Raw genomic sequence first — 12,852 nt, 5'->3', positions numbered from 1 at the left:
TGCCATCAAACTATATATTCAATGGAGCCTGTCACAAATGATTTTGACTTGTTGGTCACTGTAGTGCTAGGTAAATTTTTTTCTGTTGATATTTGGTTTTGCATTGCAGCTTATCAGTATATATTCTGTACTTGGTTATTTTCTGGAAACAGTAAATAAGTTAGGGTATCACTTATTAACTAATAAACCATTCATTTTGGAAAATACAGAAATACAGAAAATATTTAAAACAACAGAAAATCTCACTGTAGATTTGTCTAGTATAGTAAAATTTACTGCCAGATAAGTTTACAGTGGCTCTCTATTTGGGGTTATTTAATGTCTTCAAGATTGTGTATGAGGTGGCCCTTTGACATAAGCTTGCAAATCAGATTTTAACAAAGTTTTTATATTTTATAATTATTACTAGACATTTTCTCATTGTTCTGTTAATCCCGTGTGGCAAGCAGTTAGTCTTCATGGCCAGATATTTGAAAATTTAGCTTTGAGTTCTCTCCTTCATTTATGAATATGATAGTATAATAGTTTTTATAATTTGTTATATCTCAAAAAAGTTCTAACTGATAAGAGAAAAAGTATAACACAACCTCCAAAATTAAAAATCACTTCAGAGGATTTCCGATACTTGTATAGAGGGGTGAGCTCCTAACAAACTGATCTTCTCAAAAATAACCATTTGTAAACTCTGCACATAATATAGATAACATCTATCTGAGGATTGTGGAGATTGAGTAAAAGCAGGCGAGCTTTGGAGGGTAGTCAAAATATGGAACAGTCAGTCTGCATGGACTGATATCGCCATTTTTTGCTTTTATAGGAAACTTTCTGGCCAGAAAGTTTCTCCTACAGTATTGTACAGAGTAATAGTCACACTATTTAGCATATAATCCAAAAGTACTTATTCTAAAAATGGTCAGGAAAATGTGACTTATTCTCAAGGGAAGAGAAAATCATCATAGACCAACTCTAAGATAACCCACATGTTGGAAATATCACATGAGGTCTATTGTAGCATATATGGTTTAGCCCTTTCTAATGTTGAACTGTGAAGGAAATTAACTCTTAGAACTTACTGTGAGTTTTTTTGTGTCACTGAAAATTATCTTGGATGCAAAATTGTTTTGGGTGTGGAATTGAATTGATTAACGTACAGTGAAGTCAATTTCTGCTATGATCACTCTTATTTAGGAAGAGTTTTGTAGTGAGAGAAATACTATAGAAACTATGATATTAAATATTTTATGTAATTTTAATCATCTTTTAAAATATTTCACTGTAATTCAGTCCTAAATTAGGCTTAAGAGATGAAACCTTTTGAAAATGTCAAAAGATTTTTTCCCCCTTACTGATACCGTAAATCCGATTTGAAACTTAATCTACTTGATTACTTTGCAACATTCTTTTAAAAGTGGAGGAGGTATTGGATTTTAGGGGGAATCTTTACTTTTTACGTAAGTTATTTCCAGTCTTCTTAATAAAAAGATCTTTATTTAAAAAGCCAATCTAGCTGTGGTACTTTGCTTTTTCAGTAAAAACCAAATTGAATAGCCAGTTTATGTCTTCAGAGAGCTACCTTTGAACAGAACTTAGGTTTATATATTCACTCTTAATCATTTTAGTTATGAATTAGGTGTATCTTTATGATATATTGAATTCTAAATAATAAAAGTACCTCAAAGATAATAAAACTTCATGGATCACATTACATGAGTTATCTACATTAGTTATTTAAAAAAATTAAATACAAATTGAAATGGATAAAGTTATAGTAAAATAAGTCAAAATCTATATTTAAATTTTAATGGCATATAAATATATGTATATTATAAACAGGTTAGTTATGTTTTTATACATAGTTAATAAATATTCTCAGGTATTTGTGGGCCAAGACTGTTGTGGCATTCTTTATCAATAAAGGCCAAAAAGCTCTGGAGAAATAATAAATATGCTAATTTATAAGAGGTATTATTATACTATTTCTTTCATTGTTTTCCCATGGTCTAACCCTTTACGATCTGATACTTGAAATAAACATTATTTTCTAACTTAAATTAAGCTTATTAAGAATTACAAGATGGTAATTATTTTTAAGAAAAAACACCCACTAGATTATTAGCATCATTTTCCTTAAAAAGATACAGGATTACAAACTCTCATCCATTCCTGAAGTAGAATTGCTACTTATAGAACATGTGTTATAGTACTGTCTGTTGAAAAGTTGAGCAATTATATATCATGACATAATAATCAGCATACTTTTGGTCTATAAAATACTCCTCTGAAAATCTGTTCCTAGGTATTGATATAGTTTTCAAGAGAGTGTTCTATGTTGTATTAGTCTTGGCTGACACCGATACTTGCTTTTTGGTTTATCCTAAAGTACATATTTAGATCCTCTGCAGATGAACTGATGCGTTCTAGACAGGAAGTTGTATGTAGGAGATATAGGAATGGGCTGAAGTATCTTTTATATTTGCCTTTGTATCTAGGGAAGTTGGAAATAGGCAAGAATGGAGAGAAATTTTGAATGGCAGTACACAGAATTTTGCAAGTTTTTTGTGAGCCCTGCAACAATCCGATGCAGTTTAGTTACTGGTAAGTTTGTTGAATTATGTTTGAAAATGTACCTCTTCGAAGATGGCCATCTATTTACTATTACGTCCACCATGTCAATTATACCTTATTGTAAAGATTTTTTTTTTTTGCAAAGATGTGGTATTGCTATTGCATTGGGTTTTAGGTATAAATTGAAACTACCTTTGTTAGTGAATGCATTTGACATTTCAATTGGTGTCCTAGTTAATGTTGAAGTGAAATTAATACTTCATGGATAGCAGAGTCTTGTTAAGATTTTGGAATAATAATATTTCAGGTTTTGTAATAGAGCTCCACTGTGTTTAGAGGTCTGAGTTAACTCATTAGATATTTGAGAATGAGTAGTTATTCTGACATAAAAGAATGAGAAAATCTGTGTCATCCTTGCAATTGTATATGGTTCTATATAGTAGGGTGATTTACTGTAAAATACTTTTTTGCCTTTTTTCATGGATCATAAGGACCACTGTGAGGCATTTCTAGTCTTTCTTTTTGGCAGTGCTCATGTTTAGGAATCCATTTTCCCTCAATCACTAACTTTGGTGTATGTAAGAATTCTATGAACAGATTAGGAAATTGTGTAATCTCTATGCATGGTTTTCTTTATTCTTTTTACACATCTAGGCAGATGTGTTATGTGTAATATAGTACTTAGCAATTATTCGTGAAGTGGCCTTGACTATTCAATTCATTTAAAATGGACTAGATTGCTTAATAGCTGTGCTTCTTTACAGCAACGTTTTTTAAAATCCCAAGAGACTCATTGGTAGTTGTAGTTTTCTTGTAAGTGTCTCTCTTTGGCTTAAGGACAAAGTGAAAAAAATCATTGATATGTGATAGTTTACGTTTTTTGTGGTTTAAGGATATAGGGTCAGTTAATATAATTGAATTTTAATTTCCTATAATGAAGTACTTTATTTCTAGATACTATATTTTGTCTAGCTGGTATGTAATTCATTAAACTATCAATTTTTATAATAATGACTGATAATTTTGCTGTTGGTTCTTGTTATGAGAACATTTCTGATTTGAACAAAAGTAGCCACATTATGAGAAAAATATATTATCCCTATTGAAACTGGAAGAGCTAGAATAATTCAAAAATTAGAATAACTTCAGATTCCTTTTGGGCTTTAATAATTTTCAAGTTTTCCTTATTACCAAATTGTCTGAATTACTTGTAAGAATGAGTACTTCTGCATTTAAAATATGTTTAGAAATTTGTGGTTTTACCCTTTCTTATGAATATAAATAGATAATTTAGGGTATATTATAAAACATTGTAAATTGATACTATTTTAATTGTTGATAAAATCTGGTATATAACAATTTATTATGAGCTACATTAAGCATATACAATGAAGGAATATGTATTTCCATTCAGAATACTATATTCATATATCAGTGTTGCTGGTTAAAATCATATGTCTATGAAGCAATACAGTATCAAAGCTTAATTCAATGCAATCATTTTTTATTTTGTTCATTCATTCATTCCAAAGACATATCAAGTGCTAAATCTTTGACACCTCTTTGTCTGCCTTTATGTATTTGTTTATATACTGTGTAATTGTCACTTTTCATTTCAATATTACATAAATCATTTCTTTGCTCTCATGAGCTTTTCTTAGGGCATACCTGGACATAAGTGACATGTTACATATTCCTCTGGATTTTTTTTAACAAAGTGTTTTTGAAGAATAGTTCTAAATGAAAAGTTTATTTAAAAATAGGGCTTGTTCTTACAAAGCAGTATTGCATCTATATTTAAAATTCTCTACAATAGCTTGTTATTCAAAAGAATAGTATGATACAGTCTTTATTATGCAAAATGATATGTGTATGTTTCTTAGGTTTACTTGAAGCCAGACCTATAAATATATGTAGAGATAAACTTTGATGTTTTACTTTGGAATGTAAAAAAACTACACAGTTATGATTCGGTTTATTATATTTAATTTGTAAAGGACAACACTGGTTTTTCATGCTTATGAGGAAATATATTCTTTCATAATATAAGGCATAATAGTCATTGTCAGTAAAATAGAGATTAGATTTGAATATGGTTATCTTTTGGCATAATAAAATACTGAAATGGAACACTGTGTTTAGAATAAACATGTGATGATTACATAATGATATCTGTACTTTACATGCAGTGCTACTCTTTCGACATTCCTGGTTGAACTACTTAAAAGTTCAGTAGCCATGCAAGAACAGGTGCTGGGTGGAAAAGGCTTTTTAGTTATTGGCTAATTACTTGAAAAGGTAAGTGATGTGTTGATGGTTTTATTGTGTAGCCTCACAGTTGGACAGCTGACAATCACTAATTATATTTTTTCTATAATTTCACTTTCCATTGACTGTGTAGAGATTATACTATTTGCTAATTCACAAACATCTCAGATTTAAGTGTAGACATGGAATTAACTGGGTATTGGAAGCATAATTAAATTTTGAATTAAAAAACTAAAGAAAAAAATTTCATCTATATCTATTCAAGCAATAAGTATCATTTCTCTTAAGTTTTTCTATAGTAGTACCCCTTATTTCTACTCTCTCTTTCTAAGGTGTCACTTACCCATGGACAACTGCAGTTCAAAAATATTAAATGGAATAAACAATTTATAACTTTTAAATTGTGTGCTGTTCTGAGTAGAGTGATGAAATCTCGTACTGTCCCTCTTCATCAAGTCCTGGACATGCATCCTCCTTTTGCTCAGCTTTTTCATGCAGTATACACTGTCTTCCTATTAGTCATTTAGTAGCTATCTCAGTTCTCAGACTGAAAATCGTATATATCATCCACTAGGGGTCTTGGAAGTATCGTCTCCGGATAAGGAGTACTGTAGTTGTTTCTTTGGTATCTTTTCACTTAGACTTTTTATTTTATTTATTTTTTTTTTGAGACAGTGTCTCACTCTGTCTCCCACACTAGAGTGCAGTGGTGCGATCTTGGCTCACTGCAACCCCCACCTCCCGAGTTCAACCAAGCAATTCTCCTGCCTAAGTCTCCCTAGTATCTGGGATCACAGGTGCGTACCACCATGCCTAGCTAAAGTTTTGTATTTTTAGTAGAAACAGGGTTTTTCCCCACGTTGGCCAGGCTGGTCTTGAACTCCTGATCTCAAGTGATCTGCCCACCTCGGCCTCCCAAAATGCTGGGATTACAAGCATGAACCACTGCGCCTGGCCTTAGACTGTTTCTTGAAAGTCTTTTTTATTAAGATAAAAATCTTTAGTATACATGGATTTACCTGTTAGGTTTTGTTATTTTTTAATTATGCGGTCAAAATTTTTATTTTGTAGTAATAGAAACATTATTTTGTGCTCTTTTTCCCTACTCTTAATATATATGACTATTTAGTTTTTCTCATCTATACATAGTATAAACAATAAAAATTAGATGGGTTTACATTTTAATATTTTGTGTCATTTATGTTGTTTTATGACCTCTTTTGCTTCAGTCACATCTGTGCTTTTATGAGTGCTGAATTTCTGATTATGATCTCACAAGAGTTTAGTTGTATCATGTGATTTCCTTTAAAAATTAGTGAGATTTCATGAATAAGCGTTTTTTTTGTTTGTTTTTTTTTTTTTTAATTTTTTTGAGACACTCTCGCTGTCGCCTGGGCTGGAGTGCAGTGGCGCCATCTCGGCTCGCTGCAACCTCCGCCTTCCGGGTTCACGCCATTCTCCTGCCTCAGCCTCCCAAGTAGCTGGGACTACAGGCGCCTGCCACCACGCCCAGCTAATTTTTTTGTGTTTTTAGTAGACACAGGATTTCACCGTGTTAGCCAGGATGGTCTCGATCTCCGGACCTTGTGATCCGCCCGCCTCAGCCTCCCAAAGTGCTGGGATTACAAGCGTGAGCCACTGCGTCCAGCCAGCATGTTTTTTTTTTTTAATAACAAATATCTGTGCCCTTTATTAGCACTCTCAACCCTCTTATCAGTTAGTTAACTCTATAATATTCAGCTGCTCTGAAAATGAAACTATTTGAAAAGTATTAGAAGTGAGATCTCAACTAAGGGATAAACTTATATTTCCTTTGGAAAAAGAGAAGATACTTTGAAGCAGTTTTAATTTTACCTCCAATTGTTTTACATTTGAAATGTTATCAGTTGATTAATGGACAAACAAAATGTAGTATATACATGCAATTGAATATTATTTAGTCACAAAAAGAGTCAAGTTCTAAAATATGCCATATTTTATATATTACGTGTCTTTATACATATATATGTTTTATATATATATATATATATATATATATATATATATATATATATATATATATATAAAATATGTCTTTGAAACTAGTGCTGACCTTTCCTTAAGGATTAAGCATTGAAGAGTGGTAGATTGTTAAGATTGATCATTGGTAGCATTTCTTTATTGAGATGATTTTTTCCATAAGATTATTAAGAACTTAAGGCTCTTTGGTTTATTTTTTAAAATAAGGGAATACTCTTTCTGTATCTAGAGTATTAAGAATTGTTCAGAAGATGTACGATAAGCTACATTTAACATGAATTTGATAACATATGAAATGCCTTTGTAAGATTACTGTGTGTGACAGGATTTCTGTGAGGACTTACCCCTTTAAATGTGTTTTCATTTGTTTACTGAGAATGTATCAGAAAATCCTAAATTAAACATTCTTTTACTTAAAACTTAGCTTATAATTAGAAATATTTGTAAAAGCCTTCAAATAAAAATGTATGTTAATATTTCATATTATAATGTCAATTTACTGGATGCAAAATATTATTTCACTGTGGTTTTAATTTGCACTTTTCCTAGATTTTGAATAAGATTTTCATATATAATTATGGAAAATGAATATTTTAGCTTCTTTGTTATTCATTTCCTTTACCAATTTTCCCTATATCTCTTCATGATTCCCACCCCTAGTCAATCCATAATTCACTTTTTGGCTTTATGAATTGCTTATTCTAAATATTTCATGTAAGTGGGATCATACAATATTTGTCTTTTTGTATTTGGTCCATTTTGCTTAGCAGAATGTTTTCAGTGTGCATCCATGTTATAGCATATTTTTTTCATTCCTTTTTATTGCTAAGTAATATTCCAACAGTATTTTAATTTGTATAGCTTTTTAGTGCGGCCTGATATTGAAGAGTATGTCATCTAGCTTTACTGTTGTTCTTGACGATTGCCTTGCCCATTTCTGGGTCTTTGCATTTACATATATGTCAGCTTATCAACTTCCACCAAAAAACATGAGGATTTTTATTGTATTATATTGACATCTTTCCCATAATGAATCTTTCAAGTCATATACTTGGTATATTCTTTTATTAATTTAGATTTTCTCTTGTAGTTTTCTGTATAGAACAGTTTCTGTCTTTTTGATGGATTTATTTCCAGATATTTGATATTATTTGATGCCCTTAAAATTTTAATTCTTTGCACTTGATTTTACCCAAAAGGCCAAGAAGCAATTAAAAGTTTTGATTTTTAATTTGTTACTGGTACATAGAATTATAATTGATATTTATGTTGAACTTTTATATACCAATCTTTCTATTCCTCTATTAAATCTAGTCATTTGTAGATTTTTTCAAAAAAAATTTTGTAGACAATAATAACATCAGAGAATGATAGTTTTTTTTCCTTTCTAATATTTATTTTTTTATTTTTTTCCTTGCTTTGTTATGCCACCTAAAGACTGCCAGTACAGTGTTGAATAAAAGTTGTGATAGTGGCCATCCCTGTCTTATTCCTGATCTCATGGATGCTGTTAATAATTAGCCACTAAGTATGATATTTTTAATAATTAGTTTTTGTAGATTTTTTAGTTAAATTAAGGAATTATCTATTTCTATTTTTCTAAGAGTTTTCTTTATTATAAACAGGATTTTATCAAACATCTTTCCTGCAGTATTTGAGATGAGTATGATGTTTCTCATTTTTCTTAGTGAATTACATTGATTATTTTTCAGATTTTAAACGTTCCTTATATTCCTGGGCACTCGCTTACTCCTAAATCTACTCCTATTCCAACCTGTCTTTCGTTCTTCCATGTCCTTTAAGATGGCTCATGTCTTTGTCACCAGTGGCCTTCATAGTCTGTCCCGGGATTATTTCTCAGTCCTTATCTTATTCGACCTGTGAATATTTCGGTTGAACAGTCTTTCCTTCTTGAAATGCTTTCTTGCATTGTGTTTTGCCATGGTTTGCTTTTTCTCTTACTTATTCTCTCTCATTAGTTCTGCTTCATCTTTCTAAATTCTGATGACTGTTCTTTCCCAGTGATTAATCCTGGAAAGCGTTTCACTTTTCCATCTACACAGTACCTTACTCTGATTGAGATTATCCACTTCTACAGCTCCCGTGATCCTGTAAATACTAATAACCCTCAATTGTTTCTATTTTTAGTTCCACTTGGATTTCTAGTAATCTTCTTGACTAAATTATCCAAACTGATTTTTCTCTCAAATTTTTCATCCTTCAGAGTTGTTTGTCTTATTTAGTGGCATTACCATTCAACAAGTGGTTGAAACCAAAAAGTTAATTGTTTTTGACTCTACTTTTGTTGCACTCTAGATCCAGACTCTCAGGAAATTATGTTGTTTTACTCTCAAAACATATCCAGAATCAATTACTACTTCCTCTTTATTTCTCAACTCCTTACTATGTCCGTTGATACCGTTTTAGTTCAAACCATGATCATCCTTCACCATTGGTTACCTACAGTCCGTTTTTCACTTGCAGTTAGACTAGTTGTCCTAAAATGTGCCAAATCTTATTCAAGTCTTCATCCTTCTCATAATGAAGTCATAAGCCTTATACCTCACATCATCTCTCCCCACTCTCTTGCTTTCTCTGTTTTAGGCAAAGGTCTTTTTGCCTTTCCCTTAAGAACTAAAATGATAAGAATTTACCCAAGGACTTTTGCATTTACTTCCCCCATTGTTTCCATCACTTTTTCTTCAGATACTCACAGAATTTGATTCTATGCTTCATTCAGGATTTTGCTTGTATGATGCCTTATCACAGAAATATTCTCCGATCATTCTAAATAAATTAGTATCCCTTCCATAACCATCAGTGTTTACCTACTCTGCTAATTTTACAGCACCATTCTGGCGTGTTTTATATTTTTTACCAATTTTCTGCCTCCTCCTGCTAGAATGTAGGCTTCATGAAAGAAGGGGCAATATATACATATATATATGTATGTGTATGTATATATATGTATCTATATATTTTTTTATTCTTTTTTGTCTCCCCTTATTGTTGTATCTTCAGCACCTAGAACAGTGCTGGGCTCAGTAAATAGTTGTTGAATTGAGTATATGAAAAGTCCTTGCATGCTTGTCTGATTACCTAAGAAACAGTAACTTTTTTACCTTTCTCAGAGGAATGCTCATATTGTGTTATTTTTGAATAATCAGTGGCCAGGTTAGTATTAATAGTATTGGTAATAGAAGTTTGATTTTTTAATTTCTTAACTTAATAACAGGTTACTGGTTAACTGCCACTTAGCTTTTATATCTCCTTGTCATAGAAGATATCTTAGGAAGATAGTATATGCGAGGCCTTTTATTAATAACAATTTTACTGTTCCATGAAAAAATTTTAAGGTGTTTTTGTTTTGTTCTGCCAAAATATGATCTTGTGGAAAACTTAGAGGTTATCCAGTATATTCAATAGGATATTTTTGATTGTGGTTAGTAGAAAATTTGATTCAAAGTATCTTAAACATTAAGGAAATATACTAACTAATGTAACAAAGTCTAGTGTTAGATGGCATATCAGTTATATTCTTGGCAGGAAACAGAGGGCGTACTCAACCTAGGTTTTTGAGAAGAGTTTAATGCAAGGGTATTTAAAAAGTTGAAAGCAGGGAGCTTGGGAAGATTTGAAGAGATGAGGGGAATAAGTGTTTAGCATAACCCAAAGACAAAGTTATTGTAGCTGTAGAAGAAGGGTACCTGATGGGACTGTGGTCTTCGAGAAAGGAGTATAGTGTAAGTGTACTGAAGGGGTAAAATCTGGAAAATGTATACCCAACTTCATTTTCTTTCTGTCCCTTAATTTCTTGCTAATGTCTTCAATTAGTCAAACTCAACTGGAAACCAGTAGGCAAGGGAGCGTCCCAAGCATTAAAACAGGACAGGGAGGTTGGAAAGGCAGCAAACATAAATTGTGTTTCAGGGCTGGGTTATCTGAGTCTCAATAATGTCATCAGAGACCCAGGTTTTATCTATATCTCTGCTGTACCAGCTACAGTGTTGATTTTATGCTAAAGCTGATACTGTTTGAGGTCACAAGGCTGCCAGAGAGAATTAGTGCTATAGACCTTCACATCCAGGTGAAGAAAGCAAGCTCCTTTCTGTCAATTACTGCGCAAGATTCTTCTCTCCAATTTGATTGGTTAGCTTAGAGCTTGGCTGGCCTTCTTTTGAATCAATTGTTGCTATGCAACACTTTGATACTGAGTCTCTGAACTAATCATTGCCTGCCACCCTCCCCATCACTCCACCAAAACAACAACAAATGATTAATCTGGTTGGATTAGGCTATTTGGAGCACAACCTTGGAGTCCTGGGAGGAGCAGAATGGATAATAGACTATGGTGTACCTCTACAATTAAAATCGTTTTACACAATTTATTGAATATATAATCATACATGTTATGGGTATATGTGTGTGTATGTATAATGCTTTCTACAATAAAAATGAACATTTCTGATAACCTATTCCATTATAGGCTAATCTAAATGTTGGAACAATCTCTCTTTATTGAACAGAAGTTTCTCTTTGTAACCGCCAGTGCTCCTATTTGGTTTAGTTAATTCTGGAGTGGATGCTATAATGCAACTATTTTTATAACTTCTCAGGTATTATTTCCAAATATGGTTAGCCATGTCACATTATAGTACTTCTTAAAAATTATGTATTCTGTCACCACATAAAATTAATATATAGATCAAATTCCAGGGCTTACATTTTCTATGAGATTTAAATTGTTCCATCTAAAGGTTACAGATTTGTAACTATAAATTATCCAAGTATAGATCTGTTTTTAAAGTAGTTTTACTTGAGAAAATGAAAACAAATACCAAAATATAAAAATATTTTGAAACTGTTAATCAAACGAAATACATTTAAAAGCAGAGTTAGAGTCTTCTTTCTTCTCTTCCCAGGCTGTGTTTTTTCCTACCTATTCTATTCTTACTTTATTTTTGAATTTGACATTAATTCAGTTAATTGTTCCCTGAGAAATTAGGGTAGGGATCAGGAAGATAAAAGATGAATAAGATAATATTCTTTCTTATATTACGAAAGAGATTTTTTTTTTACTAACAATAATACAAGGAAGGAGGAATAAGTACTTCTAAGAGGTAAAGGTAACAAGCTGTTGAAAAGAATATTCATTTGTACATTTATACACTATTTATAATCCAGAATAGTAGGATTTTGAGGAGATCAATAAAAAGACACAGTAAAATATTTTCTAAAGAATAATTTTAGAATGAAAATCTGCCACCCCACAGCATTAATTGGTATGTGGAAACAGCAGGCCCCCCCATTTTTTTTTAAGTAATGTGGAAGGCCTTGTGATGCTTTTAGTATACCTTTTAATATCATGGTCCAAGTTCCAAACTTGTTTCTATATTATGAATTCATGAAGTGGATATGTTTATAATGGTCAGCCTGATTTTATAATACAGGTTAATGTTCTTTATAAGGACATGATGAATAATTTTTATGAGCTACAGTCTGGTCACATAGTACGTTTATCTATTAACAGGATCTGACTGTATTTTATTTTAGAGTTTTAAGTGTGAGTAGAATGTTATCAGATCATGTTCTTGAAATCATTACTACTGAATAAAAATAGAATGTATAAGATAAGCTATGTGAAATTATATTTAGTGAAGGAGCTGGCTGAAGTTTTAAATTAACTATTGATCTCTTATTTTAGTTTTATTCCTTTACAAATAAAATATTTTTAAAGTACTATATTATTTTCACTGATACTCCTTTAAATATGAATACTCAATCTTTACTTTTTAAACTCAAATGTTTGTTTTGGTTCCCCTCCTTTATTAACTCAGCTATTTATTTAGATTAATTTCCACCATCTTTCTTAAAATTTTCAGTGAAAATTATGTACTAAGGTTTGCTTTGAATTTTGTAGGCTATTGCTTATGTAAGCACCATTGGTAATTTTGTCAAAGAATTCTATTATATTAATACTAAATTATTTGTAACCTTATA

The 12,852-nt window shown here is 31.5% G+C and overlaps 1 long non-coding RNA gene across 1 annotated transcript in view; it reads left to right on the top strand.

Moving 5' to 3' along the window:
* The first annotated feature begins 4,732 nt into the window (after positions 1–4,732).
* The window catches only part of LOC129527252 (uncharacterized), an 11,981-nt gene continuing 3,861 nt past the window's right edge, over positions 4,733–12,852 (top strand). The window contains exon 1 of the long non-coding RNA XR_008672220.2: positions 4,733–4,863. This is a non-coding gene — a long non-coding RNA (uncharacterized lncRNA). The remainder of the gene's footprint in view (positions 4,864–12,852) is intronic.

This window comes from Gorilla gorilla, chromosome 16, assembly GCF_029281585.2.
Source record: "Gorilla gorilla gorilla isolate KB3781 chromosome 16, NHGRI_mGorGor1-v2.1_pri, whole genome shotgun sequence".
Lineage (NCBI taxonomy): Eukaryota > Metazoa > Chordata > Mammalia > Primates > Hominidae > Gorilla > Gorilla gorilla.
This window is presented reverse-complemented; position numbering and strand designations above follow the sequence as displayed.